At 29.8% G+C, this 27,822-nt stretch overlaps 1 protein-coding gene across 5 annotated transcripts in view; it reads left to right on the top strand.

The window, feature by feature from the left end:
* The window catches only part of LOC112694496 (leucine-rich repeat-containing protein 4-like), a 264,913-nt gene that overhangs the window by 135,918 nt on the left and 101,173 nt on the right, over nt 1-27,822 (top strand). For 4 of the 5 annotated variants that reach the window (XM_025569975.1, XM_025569974.1, XM_025569979.1 and 1 more), the window contains one exon: nt 10,954-10,977. The exons of the other annotated variant lie outside the window; for it this stretch is intronic. The gene's annotated coding sequence lies outside the window, so the exon portion shown is untranslated. The remainder of the gene's footprint in view (nt 1-10,953; nt 10,978-27,822) is intronic. 5 annotated transcript variants of the gene reach the window in all.

Below are 27,822 nucleotides of genomic sequence, written 5' to 3' on the forward strand. Positions count from 1 at the left end.
ATATCGTTTTTAAACTATAACAATTACATTTTTTTACTCATTATTTTGTGCACTTTTTATGATTTTCAAAGCATTTTTGCATTTTTTTTTTTTTTTTTAGATTATTAAAATCCCAGCTCTATTTATAATTAATTTTATTACACTTCGTATTATCTATATATTCTAGTATTATCTATGTACCAGAATATCAAAAATATATTTTTATTCTGTTTTATTTTCGGACAAGTCATGTCAAAATTACAATGGCTTATAGTATTAATAAATACCGATACAAAATTAGTGCTCTGAAGAAGTAATTGAGTATATGATTTTTTGAATTGTTGTGTAGGCTAAGAAAAGAAAAAACTAATTGTACATGATTAATCAAGAGTTTGATGTATACTATCGATCGTGAATTTACGTAATAACAATAAAAACAAAATGTCAGTCGTTCGTAAGGCACATTTTAGAATTGGAATATAGTTTTCCATGTAAGTACTAGCATACATTACAATATTAATATGTATACCAGTCAGGAGTAGAATCCTAATGCATTATACATATTCAAATACGACGGTATTAATTACAGGAAAACTTTACCGCGATTTCAACACCGTGATCTTAGTATTTCACGTTTATATGCGCATATGGTGTGCAATGTTCTCTAGAGATATGATTATCGTTGTGATAGTGGCGCATTAAATATTAAACGTGTTTAACTGTGTGCAATTCCTTCTGCCTGGTGTTCGGCATTACCATAAATCCAAATAACCACATACCACGTATATTTCGTACATTCACATACGAGCCCGAATAAATTGTAGAAACCGATCGTATTCTGTTTTTGTATAATACTGGCGTGTTAGTACCATTGCGGTTTTCGTGTATTCACGTAATGCAAAAACCGAATTCTAACGATTTCGATATCCGATTGTTCGTTGATCGGGAAACCACACAAAAATAGTAACGCAATGATCGAATTAAAAACACCAAGCACAACGAATATAAACTTAAATACATAACTTTTAATATATCCACTAATTATTTGGTTATTTATTACCCTTCGACTCAGATTCCCGAGGCATGCGCCCCGGTTCGCTCCTCCCTCTAGACCGGCCTTGACAATACTTTCGGTAATGAGAAACGTTAACCGGATTGTTTTTAATTTTTTTTTTTTTTTTTTTTTTGATATAATAATACACTATTCAATGACTCGTTAATATTTATCGATTAAACAAAATAATAACACCTACCCGTGGCAAGAGTGACTAGATTTTTTTTGACAATAAAACAGTATCCAACACTTTTTTGTTTATATGAACAGATTTCGTCGAACATGTATCAGTTGAAAAGCACTAGAATCTAAGTCTATCCTTATTAAGGATAGATAAGTATAAGAATCATTTTGGTGAAATACTAGTCATGTTCATTATTCTTAAAAGAGTACCATGTTCCATTGGAATACCTTACATTTTACTGCTTTTAGTAAGAAAAAAAACGTCATTTTATCAATTCAGCATACCAACACACAATGTTTGGCAGTTTTCGATTGGTTGAAAGCTGATATGTTTTCTATGTCTCTGAAAATGCAACACATGTAGAGAAATAGAAAATCATAAGTACAACTTAAATACTAGTAAAAAGTCGTTAAAAACCTGTGCTTCCGGTAGGTCAGTCAGGCACAAAGTAAAACGGAAGAGTATAAAAACTGATGTCTAGACCAGCATAATGATGTACACTAGGTTCAATGAGTTACATGGATGACGAATGAGTACCGAGTTAGACTAAAAGACCTATATTTTTTTTTCCAGTAAAAACGTATATTTTAAGTGGTTTTCAATGTTCATTTCACAGTGATTAATCCGATATTCAGAGTACCCGGATCAGGTTAATCTCAATTGGGTTAATTTTTTGGAATTTTTATTTTATAAATTATATAATTTAAACTATTGTCAAGTGTGATACGAGATCGCGAAATGTTATTAAACACGAGTACGAAATATACAAAACTTCCAAATGGTCTAAGAAATTGTAGTTTTCCAAAACAGATTATACATGGATCGAGTGCTCGCAGTTCAACGATACTGACTATCAATTGTTTGGAAAAACGGTAAACTGAGACTTAAAAAAAAAATTTTGAGTGAATCGTACTACATATGAATACCAATAAAATACAAATATATATAAATCTTTTAATTACAAACCTTTATTATAAATAAATGTATATGGTTTAGAAACTTGAGGCTTTCTAATATAATCAATAAATATAATCATTGTCTACGTTTTAACTTTTTTTCACTTTATTTATTTTTTTTTTTTTTTGCAATCATGAAGAAAACTAATGAAAATTTCACAAAATCACTCCACCCTAGAAAAAATAAGTACCAAGTAGACAATATCGGAAAAATGTTGTAAAGTTGCGATTATGATGTTTTAAATAGTGTACACAGACATAAAAATAAAAAATTAATAATACCTTTGGTGAAATCAATAGCTTCTTCATTTCACTTACTATAAAATAATAATATGACAATTCATAAAAATTGATATTTGTTTCATATAATGTCATGGAAATTATGTTTATTTTTATAACATATTATAGTTATATTATTTTAATAACCTTTTTCTTTCTATTAATATATAAATGTTTATATTTTTGTATTTCATAGTTGAGTAATATAAAACGTATTTTTAAACGGTAACTATTTTCCAAGGAATTTGAAGAAAGTTTTGAAATACTATTTTTATGTTCCATAGCACATAAAAGGCTTTTGATAAACCTATTACAATATTTAACTGTATGGCTTACAGTTATATGTACAAAGGACTTTCATATATTAAATGTATAAGATTTATCATGGGATTTCCTACGATTTATGAAAAACTTTGATGTAACTTCTTTAATAATATTTTATAATTTAAATATCCAGCACTAAATTTAAAAAAAAAAAATTTTTAAATAATATTATCTCGTATATAATTGGTTTAATTTTCTTTCAATGGTAGTGAACGAAAGGGAAAGGAGTTTAAACCCTCCCCAAAAATTATAAACTAATAAAAAAAAAAATTACCTGACATAAAAATTGAATATTTTTTTTTAAGTTTCCCATGAGACTTGCAAATAAAAAAATATATATATATTTACATTATATTATAATGAATAATAGAGCATGCTATTTATCAACATTTTACATTTTTTCAAACCCGTTCCCCCAGAAATGTCCATCTTGATGCTATTAATTATACAGTATAAGGATTTTTCTATAGTTAATAGTTGGTAATTTTATTGGATCTTGAGATTCACAAAGAGAAATGACAAGTCTTTAGTGACAAATAAAATGTTTTAAAAAAAACATAAATTTAAATTTAAATAACTTATAACTAATTTTATACATTTATGAGTTATAAAATTATAATTCCATTTTTAAGATTTGAGCTTTACATTCAGCTTCCAGAAAATTGTAATTTTACTTTTACAAGACTATTATTTCATAAAATAAAATAATGGTCATCACATGTTACATATTAATATCTTTAACTTATATTTTTTCAAATAATAGAATTTTTTTGTGATTTAAGTTTACAGTATTTATTCAATTTATTACAATTCAGTACTCAATTTTACTTATCCAATATTTAATATATGATTTGATTAAATTCAATCAATTGAATTAAAAAGTTATGAATCATTTTTTTTTTTTTTTTTTTATAGGAAATACTGATGCTACGTGCTTATTTATAGGAAAACGTGATGTACTAGTAAAGAAAGGATCAAAGCACTTCATAAAATTAAAATACATTTTTCAATTTTGCTCTGGAATAATGAGCTATGTTTAAATTTGATAATGGATACGGTCTCCGCTTATCGTTTAAAAATAAATTGATATACTTCAATTTCATTGAAAATATAGTTATAAACGCAGCATTAAAACTTTAACAAAATGGAACACATAAAATTAAATAACATTTTATTAATTTTCATTTAATCATTCGACGTTAGGTATGTATCGACATGATTTTAGATTAACTAATTAGGTAAATAAATTAGAATTTAAAAATTCCATCTACTTATCATTTATATTAAAATCTTAATTTTGCTGGGTAATTTTCCTCAAACCAACAGTATGGTATTATAATCATAGTTTACCATAAAGTTACAGACAGAACTATTTTTTCACTTCAAGAATTTTTGAAATGTATTAAATATTTATTTAGTAAAATTAAATTAAATATTTTTTTAGTATATACATATAGAAGAAGAAAATCTTTACATGAAAAAAAAAATAAATATGTAAAAGTTAAATAGAAATATAAAACAATTAGGTAATAAAAATATTTTGCATAATGTTTTTGAATTCGTAAGAAGTGTTATCATATGGACTTTAAAGGAGTTTTTTAATGGAGAATGAGAAGAAAATACTGTTTAAGACGAATTATAATGTTGAGAAATATCAGATTACGATATTGGTTCGAAAGATATTGATTTAGATGAAGCCGGTATTGATATGATTAGGTTGATACTTTATTACGAATTGATGTGTGTTATAAGAACAATCATAGAAAGTTAGAGTGACGTGTTATATGGGCCAGGAATGCATATAGTTTATAAGTGGAGAAATGTATGAATTTCGATAAGATTTGTAGAAAAAACTTTTTGTATGATCTGCAAAACTCTAATGAAAATTTGGTTTTGATTATCCTGGTTTAAGACTCTAATTTGTGGACCTAACAAAATAATAAAAGTAGTTACTGAATCTTCAACTTTTCTGTTTTCCCAGCATTGTTAAAAAGTCTTCAAAAGACACTTTCTCTTTTTTAAAAGATTTTATTTTGAAGATTCGGTATCTTAACATCTCAACTACTGATTCTATAACACAGACATCAAAATCTTCCACATTTTTATTATTTCCGTTTTATATTTAGAATTGTTTTCTTACTACGGTTCACTCTCGAAAACAATCATAATATATACGAGTAGCAACTAATTTGTTTATGTTCTTAATTTTTATTCAAGAGTAATAAATAAGTTTTTAGGAATTTAAGGTATTACATTTATTAAGACTTTGAGAAACCAAAATTATTTTATTGATATTTTCGAAAAAAAATCCAAGAAAACATTACATTTTTCAACTATCTATAAAAAAAATTCCAAAAAAATCTAAATCTTTTAAATGTAGGATTTGTAGCCAGCAGTATTAAATGTATTAAGTAGAAATGTCGTCTTCACAGTTGTTGTTTTTTAAGTTACTACGAAAACAAAAACTCGAAATTCGGTAAATTGTAAAATTTGCCGTTCATTTTTTTTTTCTTCAAATTTCATACCTAAATAATATTTCTATGTAATTCAATGAATCATGATTTTGAAAAAATAACTAAATTATTAAAAATTAGACATAATTTGTAAGAATCATGTTCATTATTAAATTGTATCATATAATCAACCAAACATTATTTATATAACTGTCAACTAGTATAATATTTCTAACATTATTAATCCTTCTATAACTATTGATTTATGTGCATGCATAATAAAATATTTGCATATAAGTAATTATTTTACCGTAATAATAATTATAATTACTAGATTAAATCATGTTTTAAATTAATTTATTTTATAATATTAATTTAATATAATTCCCAAGTATTTTTTTTTTTTTTTTTTTTTTATCCTATTTGCTTGCTTATTTTAAGTTACTTGAATATATCGAAGAAAAAGTTTAAAACTGTATTATTTATATTCTTAAACTATTTCAAAGGAATTCTTTGGTTATAATATATAAAAATATTTTCAACCAATATAGTATAAATAAAAATATTGATAATTAAGATCCCTGAACCATCAATGTAATCAATAATTTGTCAGATGTATTATAATAATTTATCTATTTAATATTACACTCATTCATGTAAGAATATGATATAATTAAATTAAATTATTGAATTTGAAAACTTTTTTTTTTTAACTTAATTCTTTATTTAGCAATCTGTTAAAAATTAGAACAATAAGTTCATTTGATATAATAATAAAAACAAAACAACAGGAATGACAGAGTGAAGAGACCTCCCATTGGAGGTACTTCGTCAGGAAAGTAGTTAGCCTATATTACACGTTTATATACAATTTATCACAGCAGGTCACGACACCACTGTCGTTTTAATCTTCTTTGAGGGTTGCCTGGAATAGTTGCAGATGAGAGTTGAGTAATAAGAGGGTTTGGATGTTGGGTCAGTCGGCTATTGAAACGCTTGTAACGGAGTTTGGCTAATTCGGTGACAGTTGGTATTTTTAAATCAGAGTGGAGGGATTTATTGGAGATGTAGTATGAAGCATTTGAAACTGTTCGAAGAATTTTGGATTGGAATCTTTGAATATGATTGATATTAGATATTTTTGCTGCACCCAAGAGCTGAATTCCATATGTCCAGACGGGTCTTAGGAGTAATTTATAAATTAATAGTTTGTTAGTTAGTTTTACTTTTTTGGCAGTTAATAAGGATCGTAGAAGACGAAGGCGGTTGTTGAGTGTGACAATTTTGCTTCTGATATGAGGTGCCTAAGTAAGTCGGCGGTCGATGTGGATTCCAAGATATCGTACACACTGGGTATTAAGTAAAGTTTGGTTGTTTAGAAATAGTGTCGTGCAAGTGCCGTGCCGAAGAGTGAAAGTACAATAAGTGAATTTGCTCTCATTCATTTTTACTCCTCATTCTCTATACCATGTTTCGAGGAGGTGAAGATGATTTTGTACATAGAGAAAAGCTAAGTTAGGGCCAGGACTGTTAGCTATTATAGCTTTGTCATCTGCAAAATCACCGACTAGGGTTTGGTTTGAGTTAGGTTGGTCAGAGATGAACAGATTAAAAAGTAGTGGGGCAGTAACTGCACCTTGCGGTACACCAGCATTAATTCCTGCTGGAGGGGAGATTGCAGAGCCTATACGCACTGAGAAAAAGCGGTCTTCTAGTAAGATTTTAGAATTTAGTAGTAGTGACTAGGTAGTAGATATTTTAGTTTATAGAGTAAACCCGCGTGCCATACCCTGTCAAAAGCTTGGGAGACGTCGAGGAAAGTTCCAGTACAGTAGAGTTTTTCCTCTAATGCGTACGAGATTTTATCAACTACCCTGTGCACTTGATGTATAGTGGAATTGCTGTTGCGAAATCCAAATTGTGAGTTTGGTAGTATATTTGCATCAGTGACTATGGGTAGGATACGTTTTAATAAAAGTTTTTCAAATATTTTTGACAGGATCGGGAAAAGACTAATTGGTCTGTACGAGGAAGGACAGTTCGGCGCTTTATTAGGCTTAAGAATTAAAATTATAGTGGAGTATTTCCATAGGATTGGAAAGTATGATAGCCTTAACATTATAACATATTTGAGTAAGGAATATTATTGTTTTTTTTTTGGTAAGTGTCTAATTATTTCAGCGGTTATCATGTCGAAAACTGGTGATTTTTTTAGAAGAATTTTTTTTATAATAAATTCGACTTCTCCGGGAGAAAAGGCTCGAGGAGGAAGACACATTTGAAAAGGAGAGTCGAGAAAATTTTCAACATTTTTGATTCTGTTTTGAGATAGAATATCAAGGTGTGGCTGAAATGTATTGACTAGATGTTTTGCGAAGATGTTTGCTTGGTCAATCTCAGATGTAGCCCAGCTGCCATCGTTATTGCGTAAGGTAGGTGTTGGATTATGGATATGGAAAAGTTTTCTAGTAGCTTTCCAAAGGGTACCATCTTTATGAGAATGTGATGATAGATGTGTTGCATATGATTCGGACCTGTGGTTAGCTAAAAGTCGTTTAAGTTTTAATGCAAGAAAATTGTAGTGGCGTTTATCTGATGGATATCTACTGTTTTGCCAAACAGCACGAGCACGCCGTTTTGCTGCGATTAAAGTCCTTATATAAGTAGGAAGATTGTTAGGTGACTTTTTAGAAGGTAGTAGTTTGGGTGATTCCCATACCGATGATTGTATATTATGTGTGAGCAGATTAACAGAGTTATCGATATAATTTATTGTTTTTAAACGATTTTTTAAGTCGGTTTTTCCCGATAAGGATGTAGTAAATTTTTCCCAATTAATTTGATGTTGGGATATGACTGTGGTGGTAGATTTGTCGGGAGGTTGACAATCTATGATGAGAAAGACTGGAGAGTGGTCTGAGCATGGGTCTAAAAGGTTGAGGGTTTGAGTATGGAGGTTATTAGGAATTTTGGTGATAAATATTTCCAATATATCGGGGTTTTTGTAGCGAAATGTAAGCCAGTATGTATAATTAGGAGGCGTCAGAACAGATATGTTAGAGTGAGATATAGATTGTAGGAGAGTGTTTCCTCTAGGGTTTGTAGCACGGCAGCCCCATTGGATATGTTTTGCGTTTAGGTCGTCACCTATAATAAAATTGTTATTTAGGATAGACAGGTATTCATTAAATTGATTGATAGTGATTTTATGTTTTGGTGGACAGTAATTTGCCGCTATTGTATCAGGGATGTGGTTGAGAATTAAAAATATTGCGCATGAACGAATGTGTGTTGTAATAAAATTAGGAAGTGGAGTGAATGTGAGCGAGGATCTGATGAATATAGCTGTACCCGCGTGCGCGGTGTTGTCTGGGTGATTTGCACGATAAGCGTTATAGCCGGGAAAATTAATGTAAGATACGTTAGTAAAGTGAGTTTCAGATATTAGTACAATATCTATTCTTTTTTCTTGAAGGATAATGAGGAGTTCATTACTGTGTTTTTTGAGGCCATTGGCGTTCCATAATAGGATGAGTAGAGAGTTGGAGGTATATGAGTTATTAATCATTTTTGATTATTGAAAGTTTAGAAATTACTGTAGTCAGAAGAGCAAGTAGAGGATTAATCATAGACTTGAAATCGTCTAGAAATTTGGAGATGACATTTTCTAGATTGTTGGAGGAGGGGGAATAGGCATACTTATTTTGAGTAGTGTCGTTACCTGTTACATTAGCATAAGTTCGGTCACGTGTGTTTGTGAATGGCGGATTTTTTGGTTGATGGTTGAGCTGAGTTTTGAGATGTTGAAACTGCTGTTGTTGAGAGATTTACTTGGAAAGATTTATTGAAAGGATGTCTGTGTCTTTGTTGAAGTTTTTTATAGATAGTGCATCCCTTATAGTTAGCCGGATGATTGCCATTGCATAACGCACAGATGGCAGGAGATTCGCGTGATTTGGTACATGATGCCGTGAGATGGTATTCACCACATTTAACACAACGAGGCGAATAAGAGCAGTAGCTCTTGGTGTGACCATAAGATTGGCACTTAGTGCACTGTGGAATTTTTCGCTGCTTATGTGACTCTTCAATTCTTATCTTTGTATGTAATATTGAAGTTATATCAAAAATATCATTATTGTTTCCATGGGGCTCGAGGTTAACAAAAAACAGAGGTAGTGGGTCCTTGGTTTGGTAGTGCAGAATATTAGTTACTTTCCTTACGGAGTGGCCAACTTCTTCTAATGCTGAGCTAATTTCGGAAACAAGAGTTGATGGGTGGAGATTCCTGATTACTAATCTAAATGCTTTATCAGATTGTAGCTGATACGTGTAAAATTGAACCTCGTTTTCATTAAGGAAATGAATTATTTTTCTGTAATTTTCTGGTGTATTGGGTTGAAGCTTAAGGTGTGTAGAAGTTGACTTGCAACTAAAACTATTAGGACCAATCAAATCTGAGAATGCTTTGCTTAATTCAGAGAAATGTATTACACCCTTAATGAATATTGGTGGTGGCAAATATTTTTTCTTTAATGTATGTGTGATAGAGTGATGTGACCCCTGACTTTGTGCATCAAAATCATTTTGATTATCATTGTTTACATTAGTGGTGTCGGTCGTCACTAGGTCAGTCTTGGCGAGGGCAAAGTATCGGTTAGGAGAGATAAAGTATTTTGTTTTCTTGGAAGTGATAGCGGAGGCGGTAGAGGTGGGAGTTTTTGGCGATTGTGGAAGTGATCGTTTATTTTCAGATTGTGATTGAGAATTATTATTCTTATTCATTATGGGCTACATTATTTAACTACTTGATATTTAATTATCTGGATAGGCGATACGGTTCGCTTCGGTTTTGTAGAATTGTTAGCTGATATAATGAGTATATCTTATCTGAGTCCAAAGGTCACCGTGTGGACGGTGCCTCGGAGAATGTTAAATTTGTTGGTATTATACGGTTGGATTTTATTTATTTATTATAATAGTCAAATTAAGTTTCTATTACTTGTATTATTCGGAAGGAAGGTGGAAGTCAGCTGAGAATGCTAACTTGTGCCGCTTTAGAAGATGCGTCAATAGATATGACACTCGATAAAATCTGTCAAGATTAGATACGTTAAACTGAACATTTCACGAGAGCAACAAAAACGCGTGCGCACCTAACGACGTGTGCATTGGAAGTGAATTTGAAAACTAATAACTAAAAAACATACAAATATTTTTATAAAATGAAAATGAAAAATAACAGCGATAATTTATTCAAATCAGAACAAAATGAAACACGTTTTCGTATAAGAATTGACTGGTTTTTAAAATAATTTCTTCATCTTTTCAATTTTTTTGATAAGAAAAAAAATAATGTGATATGGTTTTTCATTTATTTAAAACAAAATTAGTTAATTTATCAAGTATAGTTTAATTTTGTAAAGTTAAAAATAACACTTCTGTAATCACAGAGTTATAAAACTCAACAACTTAAGTTGTACTCACACGAACTAGATTTTCTAAAAAAAAAAAACTTACATAAACCTGCGTATCCCTGAGCATACCTGATAGAAATATATAGATGAAAACTAATAATTTCTTTTGTTATTAGACCGAAAGTAAAAAAAAAAAAAGTAAAAAAAAGAATAATAATATAAAAAACATAATTAAATAGGATTTTGTAAGTTTGATCAGTTAGACATTGAGTGTACATTAATAAATATTGTTTATTTTTTTTTTCAGAACAAACCGACAAAAGCAATTTCGGTGAGTCAATATTTATTTTATAGATATTATTATTATTATTATTATTATTATTATTTCATCAAGTTATATAATATGAAATGTCTAACGAATACGTGACCCGTGTGACGTAAGGAAGCAGTCTAGATGTTTTTATAAAATTTAGAAAAATCAAAAAATTATTATAAATTTATTGTAATAATAAAAAATTAAAATTAAAATAATTTTTTTCGATACTTCGTAACATCAAGGATCACTAGAACTAATTGTGCAAAATATGTGGATGACAACCGACCTCTATTATTGCTAAGAGATTCCGTATACGTATGAATACTAATACACTCAGACTTGTCGATAATATCGTTTTGCACGTTGTTTGTTAGCCGTACACGTACGGGTAAACGCAACTGCGGCACCGCGGGTTACCATCGGACACTTAAATTTAAAATTGTCGTTGGTTGAATAGAAAACACGTACTCGGTCAGTCTGAAGACGGCCAACTGATTGTTTGGATACATAATAGATGACGCAATAAGTATCGAACTTGCCGATATAACTTCATATCGTATAGTTGTTAATAATGTTATGCATGGTCAGTAATTTTAAAAACCAAACCGGACTGAAAATGTTAATAAAGAGCCGATTACCAAATTGTTTTTTAGACCGGACCGGACCGAAAACATAGTATAATTTTATAAACCGGACAAACGATTCAAACTAAAAAAATTTCGAATCGTAAAACTTTTGAATTATAGCACATGATTGGTAAGTGGTATAGATTTAAGCTACTAGTAGATTATTATAAAACTAATATATGCAGTGCATAAAAAAATACATGCTACATTGTATATAAATACAAATTTAATCACTTTGATATTTTTATATTCCTTTATATTCTAAGGTTCTTGAAAATATGTTCCATAATAATTATCCATAGGTACCGTGAACAGCTCTGAGATTTACACCTACAAAATGCATAAAACAACGGCGCAGGGGTAAAATATTGATTCCTATGATAATATACGTGTTATTAATTCTAATAATATCTTTAAAATTACATACCATTGTTTGGATGGATTTCAAACGAGCCGTAACCGCCTAACCTGAACCGACTAGTCTAAGCCAAACCGATTATATTTTAGAAACCGGGTCGAACTGCAATTATTATAGTTTAAACCAGAAAAGGACCGAATATCATTCATAAAAATATGGAGTTGAACTGAACTAATCCTTCACTAATTTATATACGTTAAGGCTGGACCAGACCAGACCGATATAAACCGAACTATGCAGAGCACTAGTTGTTAATGACTACCATACTGTTATTATGCTTTTGTGAGTATTATTACGTTATTTTTTATGATAAGAAATTTCGTCTACGATCAACCGTAGGGTTGTCATATTATTTTATTTGGCAAAAACCGGGACAAATTAATTTTTCATTTTTTCCTATTGACATAACTTTTGTTGATTTTTTGATTGTACAATTATTAAAACGCACATTATAATATTTTAAGCTAACCTAACTAATGTTCTTCGAGTGATATATTATACCATTCTTTAATTTGTTCTTTGAAACAGATTTTAAACATTTTAAATTGTTCAAAAAAATTGTTTTCGTCAATACAAATTGAATCACACGATTTCGTAAGTAAATTGCTCAACTTTTTATTTGATCATAACAATATTATTATGTTTTTTCGACTTGGAGTTACATAAAATACAAATATAGGTACATTATTGAAGTCTTATTTTGAGGCGATTGACTCTCCCGAAACACATTATCGGGACATCTGGACGTTGTACTCTGAATCGGTACTGTCCCGGTCAAACCATATTGCGGTAACGTTAGGCTCGTTTCACACACACACACACACACACACACACACACACACACACACACACCGCGGTTTCGTCCGTACGGATTTTAATGGACAGTAAACACACGAAAGTAATAGGGCTTTCACGTGGTATGGTTGACAGATTTATTTCGTACGGTCACCGTGAAACAGCCGTGTCGACGTCTGGAAAGTCTCATCAGGAACATCGTGAATTAGAGTACACTTTCACGAAAAAACTATTATTATACATTTAACGTCTGTCGTCAAAGTTGCTCGGTGTCAAGGGTGGATCCAGAATCTCTTTACAGTTGGGGCAATTTATAGGAAAAATTGTATAATATAGTTGACCATCGATGTATGTAGGGGCATCTTGTGAAGGTCTTCACGTCTTCTAAAAAATATAATGTAACAATATTGTACCAAGACTGTTAAAATGTATTTTTATCATATATTATTCATTTCTTCTAAATATACTTTATTTTTAACATTATTTTTTTTCCAACGGCAGCGGAACATGTCCCCAGCCAAGCCCCCCCCCCCACCGTGGATCCGTCCATGGTCGTTGTCACTTTTTGTAATAAAAAGGCAGAAATGTTAATCACTATTGCGGAATGCAATGTAAATCTAATGGGATAAGCATCAAGATCATTACAAAGATAGAAATGGAACCAAAAATGCATGGGGAGAAACGTGTATTCGTTAATCGTGTGTAACCAGTAAATACGATTGTTACGTCGTTTCTACGTAATCGCAAACGACGATACAAAAGCCACATGGCAATGGTGCATCTTCGATTAATGTTGATAGCCCACTGATTTAAAAGTTTTAAAGTAAAATATAACCGAACGTAGACGGCTGAAGGGGAAAAAACTGTCGTGTGCAAAAACAACCTTAGTTCAGAAAAAATTCTTATGGAATTTAATCGTACGGCCGAAACCGTCGCGTGTGAGACGAGCCCTACATCACGGTCACGTCGTTTATAATTTAACGTGTGATATATTTAATAATTTGTCCGAAATATTTACACGACATCTAATTCGAAAACAAACAAACGCGAACAAAACTGAAAATGTCACATTGTCACCATTTTCATTGTTGACCGTACCATTTGAGGCGTACTCTACACGTTAATAGTGTACACGTGCAACAGGCAATGAATGTGTGTTAAAACAGTTGATTGATTTTTATTTTTATTTTTTTACTACTTATCGTTGATATACATAAATTACAGTGTATAAATATTTTGATTGATCAACTCCGTTAAGCAATACTTGTGCTGAGGTAACAACATAAGTTACAATTTGCTATTTGTAATAGCAATTTTTTTTAATACTAATAATATAATAATAGTAAATTTTTTAAAATAACATTAAATAATACGTAAGATACTTTTTTATAACAGTGTAGAGTGCCTTATAAATTTTCAATTAATCACTTAAAAATATAATTAGCAAGAAATTATTTCATAGATTTAATATATTTTTGTCTTATATTACTCGAAAAATATTTTCAATTGTATTATTTTAACAACACTTATATTTTCTAATCAAATCCCAATGCTCATTTAATCTGTATATATAAAAATCTCGTGTGCGTTTGTGACCATACTCCTCCAAAACGGCTTGACCGATTTAAATTAAATTTGGTATACAGATTTGGTAGGTCTGCGAATGAATAGGTTCTTATTTATTTTTTAAACTCCTAAGTACTAATGTTTATTACATCGTAGTTTAATTTAATAATTTTTGACCCGGTCGATAACTGCACAATTGAAAATTAATTAATAAATTATACTATTAAAAAACTATTAAATAATTATTAAAAACTATTTAAAAACTATTAATTTTATTTTTGGTATTAAATGACGGGTATTGCATAAATATTAAACAAGATCCCACAACAGGTGCCAAAACAAACAGGAATGTTAGTTCGAAGGATTATTATGCATATCTGTTGATGATTTAACGCGATCAAGACAGTGTTATTTTACAATGTTGTGAGCTTAGTCAACAATTCATATATATGTAAACATATATATGTAAACATATATATGTAAAGATAGAGAGCAAACGATTACGATACATGCGATTCAATCAAAAAAAGCTGTGTGCGAAAGATTCTCAAAACAATAGTTAGATATCGGTGATGGGAAAGTTACTACAGATGTAACGGGATGCATACAATTACCGACCGATTTTTGCACAATCATTGATTTGCAAGATGCTCTTATTGACCAGATATTACCCAATTTATACAGAAAAAACACAAATCGTGAGTGGCTGGCAGAAAGAGCAGTTTTAGCAGCAAAAAATGTGGACGTCAAAGAATTGAATCTCAAGATACAACATTTGTTACCAGGAGACTTGGTGTTATACAAATCTATTGATACAGTTTGCGATGCTACTGAAGCTGTAAATTATCCAACAGAGTTCTTAAATTCATTGGATTTACCAGGCATGTCACCGCATAATTTATAACTGAAGGTTGGGTCTCCGATTATTTTGCTTTGTAATTTGACCCACCACGGCTGTGCAACGGGCCACTATAAGTCATTAAAAAATTAATGAAAAATAATATCCAAGCCATTATTTTAAATGGCAAATTCCAAGGTGAAAATATATTATTACCGCGAATCCCTATTATACCCGCAGATGTGCGAATACACTTTACACACCTTCAATTTCAAATTAGATTGCATTTGCAATAACTATCAATAAGTCTCAAGGCTAGTTTATGTTAATCGTCCAACATGAACAGACGTCGTTTTCGTTTGTCCGTTATCTTTTGTACACTATTCTAATGAGCCTAATCTAATATTATTAATCAAAACGTGTCTCGGAATTATTCGAAATGTAATTTATCCTCTTCGTTATCATCTTCACCCACAAAATCTAGCGGCAATCAGAGTAAAGTATTCATCACACCAAATCTCTATGTTTCACTCTCCGAGGACAACATTTTCGATCAGGAGGTGTATAACCCTCCCATTATCAAAACACCTTTCAAAGTCCAGTGCAACGCTTTGCCCGGTCACATGGAAATCACTCTAAGTAAAACAATTTTTTTTTCACCTCCTTTTTATTTAAGTGGTGGCTACGAATTTTACACGCTCAAGAAATCTTTACTCGACCTTGTCGTTCCTTTGGATATTAATTTTAAAAATACCTCAAAACACCTGATTATCTGTACCGACGGCATCAGTAATTATATTCTAGCTCATAGGTTCTCAAAGTGTGCGCCGCAATGTTTGTATGAGGGCGCCGCGCCGTCATGAAATACTATCGGGTCTAGCATTTTACATATGATTAGTCATGCTATGACTTAGAGAAGGGCACCTTGGAAAAACCTTAAATCAAAAAGGGCGTCGTGAGTCGAAAAAGTTTGGGAAGCACTGATCTAGTTTATAATTATCATATCACTAATGAACAAATAAATTTCCACGCATACCTGCCTAATAGTTTGAAACCATATGCTGTATTTATCAGGCACCTCCACCCGTCCACTGCTGTGAAAGACATACAAGTCAGCTTATTTGATATTGACCACGAAGTTATTCGGGTCTCTAATATTCTAGATCGTACCAATAAAAGACCTTTGCCTCTTTTTCGAATTGATAAAAAAATTGCTGATAATAACAGTGATATTCTCAAATTAGATTTGCTTCTTCACATCAGAATCAAAATCGAGCTGCCCAGGAAAAAACTCTCCCTTCCACAGTGCCATGATTGTCAAACTTATTATTATACTAGTAACTTTTGCCACCAATCCTTATGTTGTGTCAAATGTGGAGAAAACCATTACACTTCAAATTGTACCAAATCACCATCAAAACCCGCCAAGTGTGTCCTATTTTGGGGCCGCACACAGCCTCATACAAAGGATGTCCAGTGATTAAAAAACTTAGTGGAAACCACAGAAAATCTCCATCACTGAAAACTTATTGTCATCCGGTGCTTAATCACACCATTCCGTCTGTAAACAAAATAACCTCCAGTTCTAACCAGAAATAAAAAGTTCATATGCCAATGTTACTGCCAAAACTTCACCCTCAACAGCTACGTCCGAAAGCCTGATCTCCAAATTTCTCGTAGATTTCAAAGCCATAATTAACCCCTTATTACTTCTCTTAAACACAGTTGTTAACCACTTACTTTCATCTTCTTTTCCTGTACCTTCTCCTTAAAATTATTGTAATATTTATATTTATATATTATGTTATATTATGTTAACTTTATATATAGTTGTTGAAGCTAATTGTAAATCTACAACGTTTCATAGATTAAAAAAAAAAAAGTCTCAAGGCCAAACGATGTCTGTCTGTGGCTTAGATTTGAGTACATCATGTTTTTCACACGGACCAACTTTACGTGGTGTGCTTTCGAACCATCCAGTTTGTTTGTGTTGGCAAAAGATAGAATCACAAAAAATATTGTGCACTCTGTTGTATTAAGAGATTAATATTGTTTTTTACTAATATTGTCATAATTAGCGATATATATAATTTTAAAAGATCAATTTTAATAAATTATTAAAAAAATAAATGATGTTTTTCATTTTTATATTTCGTCACTGTTCACAGCACTCCATACATCTTCCACTTATATACCATATCCTTACACACTTATATTAAATAAGTTATTTTTTTCTAGCAAAATATTCTCTAGAAATAATTTATATGACAAAACAACGATTGTCGGGTGAGCTAGTACAATATATTTTTAGTATCGCTTATGTTTTCCATTTCAGTATGAAACCTATCTAAGTGTCAGATTATGATAGATTTTTATAGGAATGTACGCATTTTAGAGAAAATATATAAATTAAAAGGTAATAATATTCGAGCACAATCATTATATTTTAAGTGTGATCTAGAAAATTTTAAATCAGCATTATAATCGATTGGAAAAATGTATGAATGTTAGTATAAAAAGCTAAAATCTGTTATATTTGTTCGCTATGGTTAATTGTATCTGTGGTGTTGTATTGCTGATCAGGTTTAAAAAATAGAAGCAATTTCTCACCATTTTTAGTACCATAACATGTATTTTAAAAATAATTACAGTATATTAAAATTGCGATAAAATTGAAATTAGATTCTTCACACATCTTAACCTCTATATCGTCTGAATTTTATCATCATTTCTACATAAAATATTACCAAATAATAAGTTTTTATAAATAAAAAAAAAAAACAAAAAATTGAAAGTTCGTGACGATAACCAAATAAAATTACTCGATTTATGATCATTTTTAAAATAAGCCATACAATTTTCCGTTAAAATGTTTTTCAACTATAAAAATAAAATTTATTATTTTCCAAACACTGTTTGTGATGGTTGCTGTAAAAACTAATACATTTAGTCTATAATGAAATAAGTTTTTTTAAAAAAGAAAAAACCGAATTGAATTATCATTATCGGCACAGAAATATATCGCTATCAATAAAGTCTTGTAAGAGTAAAACGTGTACGAACGAGTTCCTCGACACACAGAGTGATGCTTCGAAAGCTTAAGAGACACCCTGAATTCAGATGGTAAAAGCTGTGCGATCGGATAGGTAACGATTAAAATGTCGGCAATAGTTTCGATAAATGTACAGGCAATACAGATGAAACAAGTGCGTGTATTGTGTAAAACGGTAATCGTACGGAGTAGGTTTTCAATCGCTGATCAACGTGACGTACACTTGTCACACTGCGTCCTCCTCCGGTGGCACTTGTTTTTCGCATTGTCAAATAACCACATTAATACGAATCCCACGTGGTAGTGTAGAGTAACGTAACGCGGTAACTGAACCGCATTTGTTCAATCCATCAAATATAAAAAGCAAACAACCAACGCGTTTTCGGCGAGGGACCTAAAAGATTATTGCGTAACAAGCTTTGGCGGGGTTGAATAATTTATCACACGGTTTGAAGACCGATTCTAAAATCACTGCGATGCTGACGGTGTTGTGAATTTCATTATTTTTCGATCACGTTATTTTTTTCCGTGAACAAATTTTTCGATCATAAATCTACATCGTGTACTATATATAGTTAAATCAGAAATTTATCATCACTAGTGTTGAGAAAGATAACCAATATTTTTATCTAGATTAAAGATAAAGATAATGACTCATGGTTTATCTAACATAAAGATAAAAGATAATCTTTCAGTTATCTAGATGAAATAAAAAAAAATAAAAGATAAAAGAGAATTATTTAAAATAACATTTAAAGTTTGAATCTTAGCTATATTTTTAAAATAACCCTTTTATTTTATGCATTTAGATTTGATGGAATATTCTTATTATTTTTAAAAGTAAATAAGTTAATAAATGATTAACAGATGTAGATTAATTTAAATTATTATTTATTATACCTACCTATATTTTAATATCTGTACAAGTAGTGATTACTAAGTGGCTTTACACTTGGCTTTAACTCAATTTGATTTGGTAATATAAGTAAACATTAAGTTGTATGAAGATAATATACTAGTATATAAGTATATAACATTTGATTGTACTAGAATTTGTATTAAAATATTTTTTAATGTAATAATTTAAATTTTAAAATACATATAAATGTCACAGTTCACATATTTCAATTATTATTGTATGACAAATTATAAAAAACGGCTAAATAAAATAATAAAATCTTATTTTAATAAAAAAAAAAGAACCACTTTGCGTGACTTAACATCCATTATCTATCGACAGAAAAAATGCAAAAAGATAAGTATAAGATAAATATACTCTGGATTTATCTAGATAAAAGATGAAAGATAATTTGGACGTTATCTAGATTATCTTTTGGATAACTTTATTTAGATAGTCCCAACACTGATCATCACGTACGTTGATTGCAATTGTTTGATTTCCTCGGTCGTTTTAATACATTGCGTAGTGAACAACTTGGAAATTATGCCGTCCATCCATCGATTATCAACATTTATACATATTTTTAATAAAATAAACGATTTTGTTTATTATATAGTTTGAATGTCACATTTAAAATTTGTGCGTCATTATTTTATAGAACAGTAGTTTTCGAAATTTCCTTAAAATAGTCTTGTTTAACTTGTTTTGTACTATGATCTTCACACAACGTACATACGGCACATGTCTCAGTCACCAATCAGAACCTTTTTTATAATTTAGCTTTTTTTAATATATACATCGTGTTAACAATGCTTACACAGCTTGGTAAACAATTGGAAAACTATGACCATCGTTTCTCAACGTGAAAGTTGGTTGAAAATATTTGAACGCTTATGAACAAAAAAATATATACAGTCAAGTCGCGATCACTCAAAGTTGAATTGGGATAAAAATTCACTTCGAGATATGTATTATTCGAGATATCTAACTTATTTATAGGGGAAGAATTTTCTAGAGGAATAAAATACAATTCGAGTTGTCAAATTGTTCGAGTTATCGCAATTCGACTATACTTAGATTACTGTATCTACTGTATATACTGTATTCTCGTCGTAATTAACGAGATTTGTTCCAAAAGTTAAAAAAAAATGTTTTTCATTTCGGTACGGTGGTTAGGTTCACGTTTGTATTTTTTACAAGTTAACGTACTTTATTAATTACATATTTTTGGGGCGTTCGTTTCACTAAAAGATGAACGTATAACTGTCTGCGTGGAATAACGCACTGTAGGAAATGTGCACAACTATATCGATCAACATGATCAACCAACCAATTCGGTCTTGTAGTAAATATTTCAGAACGGATAAATATGACATTACGTGAAATCGGTTTCGTTGAAATCGGAAAAAAAAATCGGATATAACGAAAGATCATTGCGCACATGATGTGATAAAATTAGTACACAAACGCGCGCTAGACCCGTCGTCGCGGTAGTGTTACATGTGATCGTGACCACGGTCGTACGGTAATCGTTTAAATATGGCTGCACGTGATGATATTATTTTATATTGTATATTCGATATTGTTGTATATTGATCATCATTAAGATTATAGACTCCGACGTGACGCGTGTACGCAACGAAATCGTATTCCGAACAATTGACGAACCGTTGCGCGGGAGAAGAATAATTTATTAAAACAACAACGCTAGTATATACAACACTCACACGTTGTGTAGTAAGTGTAACGATAATAATAACGTCGCCGAGGAAAAAGGTCCTTCGGCACAGCGGTGCGGCAGCTGCAAACAACGTTCGGCGATGTATCCTGCGAGAGTGCCCGTCGTCTAAGAGCACCCTTTTTGTACGGGAAAAAGAACAATGGGACAAAGCCTACAGTCGACGGGTATTGCAAAGGACCGGGGACCCACGACGGACCAAACTCTTTTTCTTCCAACGCACACGCACGCGCGCACACTAATCTAGCGAGGGTGGATGTACAATACGTTTCCAAGAGCCACTGTATGCCACTGCGTCAAGAGAGGCATTTGCCGAACTACCATTGTGCTTTTGATATATCACGTGAAAATAATAAAATAATAAAAACATCCCACATACATTTTTTTTTTTTTTTTTGATTTGATCTCACGAATATTTTCTTTTACTCATATTTCAGTGTTTATAATGTCCATAAAGTCTAATGTATAGGATTGCTCGTCGAATAAAAAATTTCTCTCTATTTAACACACCGGAAAATTTATGTTTCCGACAGATTCCGACATTTTTTATGGATTACACGACATTACGATTGATTTTTATTGTAATGTATTCTCGCCTGTTTTCCGATAACACGATTACACGTAATATACAATAAATTAGGTCAATATTCTACACGGGAAAACTCGTGCATCGATTTCCGACGTTCACTGTACATCCGATAAATGAGTGGATTGATTATTATTATTGATTATTACTTATATTGATAGTAATATGTACGAAATTACGCTGTTACCGTGTGAAAAAAAATTGATTTAAAGGGGTTATCGCAAAATGACATACCGTTATATCATTGGTTACAATGTAGGAAAATTGATGCAATATGCGTCAATCAATAGACATTTCAGATAGTATGTATTTTGTAAATTTTTATTTGTATATTTATTTTTATACCAACATGTGATTTAGTAATACACCATATTATGTATTATCCGAAAGAAATACTGCAGGTTGATGCAAAATTAAAAAAAAAAATGAATGCGCGATACGTGAATCAATATTTAACGTTATTCGTCGTTTTGGTTGTAAATTATTTACTTTGGTACTTAGTACGAAGATTGAAAATCGTCGCGTTCAAAAAACGATTTGGAGTTGAAGCCCGATGCGATTAAGTTATCCATCGGATAACTTAAACGTATTACGTTATAAAGGAATTTTATACATTTGCGTTGAAATTACAAAATGTTGAAAAGAAAAGTCACATCAAAATGAATAAAAATCGTTTTCTGGATCAAGTAATGTGCATTTTTGTATAGATTTACAAAAAAAAAAAAGGAAAAAAAGAAAAAATCTCATGTAATTCATTGAAAACAATACTCGTTTAGCGCAGAATGAAAAATATTTTTATAGAGGACAGCTAACGATGACTAGGTTAACTAACTAGTACATTTTATTCAGATTCCATGACACGCAAATTTTCGCGTCCGTCCCAATCCGGCATTTCTAACTATGCATCCGACTATCGATATCGCGCCAGTACTGGCCGATTTGAAGACTTATCAAGTTATGCGCGTCAAAAAAAAGACAAAAAATTATCAACAGTCTCATTAATGTTCTACTCGTGTCTCTCTTGTGCTCTTTCCGATCGGGTTATTGTTAGTCTAACCGATTCAGTACACCTATTTCAATGGCATAAAACAATCCGTGGACGCTTAGTGTTACGCAACCATCGGTCGTACAAACCGTAATCATTATCCGGTATTTATAACAACAATGTAACAATTTTACGGGAACCATAATATGTATTAAACGAGTATACCTTTAATTGCAAAACAATTTCGGTAACCAGTGTTAAAATTAATGAGTGTATTACCTAATCAACGTGTACCGTAAACGTTTTTAACCTTTTACGTGGTAACTGAACGTATCGTGCAATTATCGAGATGACGAAAAATAAACATTTCCTATGGTCTGTCACCATTAAAAGTTCGATGTGACGACTCATGGCTAACCTTCCGCCACCTGTATAAGTCAAAGTGTTCTCTTCTCAGCCGTATTACTTATGGTTCGAAACTGTTTATACGCGCGTACGGGAATCTTTTAAAAAATTATTTATTCCATAGCTTCTAAATAACATAAGCTGTACAAAGTTTAGTTCATACAACGTGAAGTCGACTATGAATTATGCATAATATGACTAATTATTTTAATCGTTTCGTAAGTATTTTTCCGATGTCTCATATAATCCGAAGAATACGCTCTTGCTACAATGATTTGATATTATTTATATATATTTATACTAAAACCTGATTGTTAAATGCAATGTTCACTATTTATATTTTACATTCAACTTGGAATTATCATGCAAGTCCACAATATTACATGATCGGCCGATAGTCCAACACTACGTCTTCGATCTATTGAATACGCGACAAAATTAATATTATAATCAGATAAAAATTATCGCATAGAATGTGTTCAAAATAAAAATAAAACATGCAACATTTTTATTCAACGAATAAGACAGAAATAAATAAAACCATGAAAATTTAGTTATGGTTAACGACACAATTTTATTGATAAATATTTTTTTTATAAAATATTATCATAATTTAAAAACGGCATAATGTTTTTAATTATTTTATCATTTGTATCTACAATTATAGTATTAACCAATATACTAAAGCACGGTTATCAGCTGTGCATCTGGGATAATTTTTCGGAGGAAGGGAAAAATACAAAAATCTCTCACTGTGATACTATAGGGAAATTCAAATGCAATGGTTAATTTTTATTTGGTTAGGGTTATAGACACTAATTTAAAACTTGTTTATCTATTAGATAAAATAAAAGATGACAAAAAATCTATCTAGATAAGTCCCAACACTGCGTATGAGTATAACATAATGTAATCTCTCATACAATGTTTAGCACAAGTGTTAAGTTTAAATTAAATCGTAAAAATAAAATTTTTAATCATAAAATATGAATGCAAAATCGTGAAGCTATTATAGTTTTATTCATTTTATTAAATTAAAAAAAAAAAAATGGAAATTAGTTTATGATAATGAATTTTTAATAAAATATATTGCAATTGAGTTATGAGAAATTATGAAATATTTATAATATAATTTATTTTATAGACACCTTAAAAAAAAAAAAAAATGCTTTTTATGTTTAATAATTAAATACACTAATTTCCTATTTCCTTTAAGTGAATTATTATGCTCGTTCCTTTTCCTCCGTAAAAGATTGATTATACCACCGTAAATTGTTTTTAATTGTTGTATAGTCGATCTTCGGCCATTTTGTTGAAATATTGTTTTATTTAAAATTTTTTCGTACAATGTGAAAAAATCAATTAGTAATAAATGATGAAATTATTGTTATTTTACAAATTAATGTTTATTGAAAGTTAAACGATATAACAGAACTTTTAACTACCATACCAAAATTAAATTATTAATCTCATACATTTATTTCAACTGATTAATTTTTAAAATTTTCGTTGTGCGTAAAAGGTACGTGAAACGTAATCTCAGGAGAAGTGTATAAATTATACGAGCAAAATCCGTTTACAAAATAGAAGAATACAACAAAAAATAAGACAACGGCCAAGCTACATACATAAATAATAATTATACAACATTTCGATTATGTTTTACAACTAAATGTATACACTAAAAAAATAATAACATTACAAAAACTTTAATAATATTTTATCGATTTAATGAATAAGTAATAAAAAAAATAATAAAATATAAACAAATAAGCTATTTGGGATTTTTTAGAAAAAATAAAGTATTAAATTTAAAATCATCACGTATAGAATTAAAAATATCAAGTGAGTAGAATATTGTATTGGCCATCCTATGAACTATAGGAAGAAAAGAAAATGCTTTATTGTTTGTCTTATAGTTTGGAATAAAAAATAAATCTAGATTGTGCGTATATAGTCGAAGAATTTGGAAACCTATCATCGCTAATAATTCAGGACAAAGAGCGTACTTATTGAGAATATCAAAAATAAACATTATATCTGCCAAGTTCCGTCTTTAGACTATCAAGAACAAAAATTCTGGGGAAAGGGAAATTTAGTTTATAGAATAAACTTCAAAGCAACTTATTTTGAACATTTTCAAGTTCTAAATAATAAGTAGACAAATATTGGGACCAACAAATTAAATCAAATTTAAGGTTTGATTTAATTAACGAGGTGTTACGTTTTTTTTAAGCATAAACAATTTTAAAATTATATTGTATTTCTATTTATGATGTTTAACATAGTTTTTTATAATATATATTTATAAAATACTGTTATCATATAAATTAGAATGTTTCAAAGGTTTGTTTAGGGGTGAATAATGGTCGGTATGATACGACTGCTGAGTTAAAATATATGGTTAAAATTTCAGACAAATTGAAAGAATATTTACTGTCTATTTTTCAAAAATAATATATCACATAGTATAATTTATAATGTCCGAGGCAGAGAGAAGGAAATTGAAATCTCTCCGTCCTTGAAATCAGGTTGCATCCGTAAGGATCCAAAAGTCCATGTGACACTCATTGAAAAATTGTATGACTAGAAAGTCAGACATTTTGGCTCCATCGATTTAATTTTTTAAATTCTTAATTTTTAATATTATTTATAATTAAATATGATGTTATGAATAATTTATGTTAATAATTATGTTAATATAATTTTATCTATAATTTTTTTTTACTGTTTTATGTTCAACAAAATTGTTTCACATCATTATTTTTACTTCACTATACCTATGAATACACCGAAAAATAAAAACAGAAAATGTACCTAATAATTTTTTTTACTATAATTTTGTGTTTTTAATAGCAATGATAAATTTATATCAAAAACTTTTTGGAAATTCGAAAGGTTATTAAGAATTGTTTTTATCATAACATTTAAATTCATTTGTTGCACACCATTTTTTCGATAATATTAGTTCACATAATTTTTTTTTAGTATTGAATTGATTTGTTTTGTTATTCAACATCAAAAAACATAAAAAAATGTATTTTAAGCTACAGTTTTTTTATCATATTATGCTTGACAAAAAAAAAACATATATTTTGTATTAAAAATCAAATAACCAATATGTTTGTTTGAGGTACGTAATTATAACAATTTATTATACTGGATAATATAACTAGTATATTCAAATTTTTACTAAAAAAAATCATATTCATATTTATGTAATTGAAAGTTAACATAAATGAGCATTGTTGTATAGTCAGAGTGAAAAAATAAACTTTTAATTATAATTCGAATATCAGCTGTTTGATCAATAAATCAGGTCATGCTAGAATATTTTTTTGTTTTATTTATTCAATTTTTAGAATGGTTTTTATCAAATGTAATCACAACAGTTGCTTTCTCTATTTTTCTCTGTCCTTAGCCATGTCTTTTAGCCCCCTATAGTATGTGGCTTCAGCATCTTTTATTATTTGGTTGACGTGTATAGAAGAGAAAATGTATTTTTTTTTAAATAATTCTGTGGACGATGAATGGAGGAAGTAATTACTATTTAAATTATATTCTATCAGCATGACGTATGGTTAATGATCGACTTAAACTTTTGAGAACATTAATCGTTTTTATATATCTTATCATGATTATTTTTAATGTATTTTCTTCTGTATGATTGTTTTGTGAATTGATTGGCTATGGATTGCCTTGTCGTGTTGATTAACATTTTACGAGATTATCAAATAAAATATAATCGTTTATTAAGAAATATATGAACAAATATATTATTGCATCAAAATAAGATTATTTTTGTTTGGGGTAGGCACATGCTCTGAGGCGGCAAAATATTTTAGCAAAATTAATTTTAAGAATTATGTACCTAATGAAAAAAAAATAAAACATTAAAAAAAAAAATAGTACCTATGTTTTATTAATTTATAATTTGTAAATTAAAAAAAAAAATTGTATTTTTATTATATTATAATTAATTAATTAAAAAAAAAAGGAAATTGTATGTTTTATTATGTTATAATTCATTTAATTTGTTAATTAAAAAAAGTATTAAACGATTTTCATTTATAAGTTATATTTTAATATTAAAGAATTTCGATTATGGACGAAATAATAAGTGTTATATTATTATTATTTGTTTTAGGGAGGAAGCATAAATTATATGCCCGGGGGTGCCAAATTTTTAAATACGGGACTGGATACGCGATAATACGAGGGTAACACAAGTGTGTTTAGTAATGTACAATTATGTATGTATAATATATAATGTACAATAATGAAGTACTCGGTTTGTGTAACAAAAATGTTATGTTTTTGTATACGAATTATGGTTATAATCACATGACAGTTTAAAAATGTAGTGGCAGTGGAGTTGTTGTTGTGAGGAAAAAAGTTATGAAAATTTTATCAAAGGTATAGAATTGGATATTATTCAGTTTATTAGATGAATCTATCTTTCAAGAAAAACGTTAGTACAACAGAGGAAGACTATGCCTTAGAAATTGTAAACCTGTTAACAATAAACATACTGATGGTAATATTACTGATACTTCCGAGCAAAGGCAGAATGAACTTAAATTTTAAAAGATACATTTTCATATTTAACTACTTACCCTCCCCCACTCCAATAAACACCAACCTCACATACTCGTGTGTTCTTATCTAACCTCGAGTTTTCCAAATGTACTCGTATTATGATAAGAATAATATTATACCATATATTAGATTAGTAAATATTTGGCATTTTTTTACTTATTCATTGCAATAATCGTTATAATTCAAAATTCATTATAGTAGATATTATATTATGTGTTGATATTAGTATACCATCACTTCATTATCTTTTTATAAGAAATTACTCTAATATACCGTAATAGTCTATAAGTTTTACATGCATTATTAACAAATTTGTGATGTAAATAAAATGTTTGGCCTAATTATTATTGC

The sequence above is a fragment of the Sipha flava genome, unplaced genomic scaffold (assembly GCF_003268045.1).
Source record: "Sipha flava isolate LNK unplaced genomic scaffold, YSA_version1 130_pilon_pilon, whole genome shotgun sequence".
NCBI lineage: Eukaryota > Metazoa > Arthropoda > Insecta > Hemiptera > Aphididae > Sipha > Sipha flava.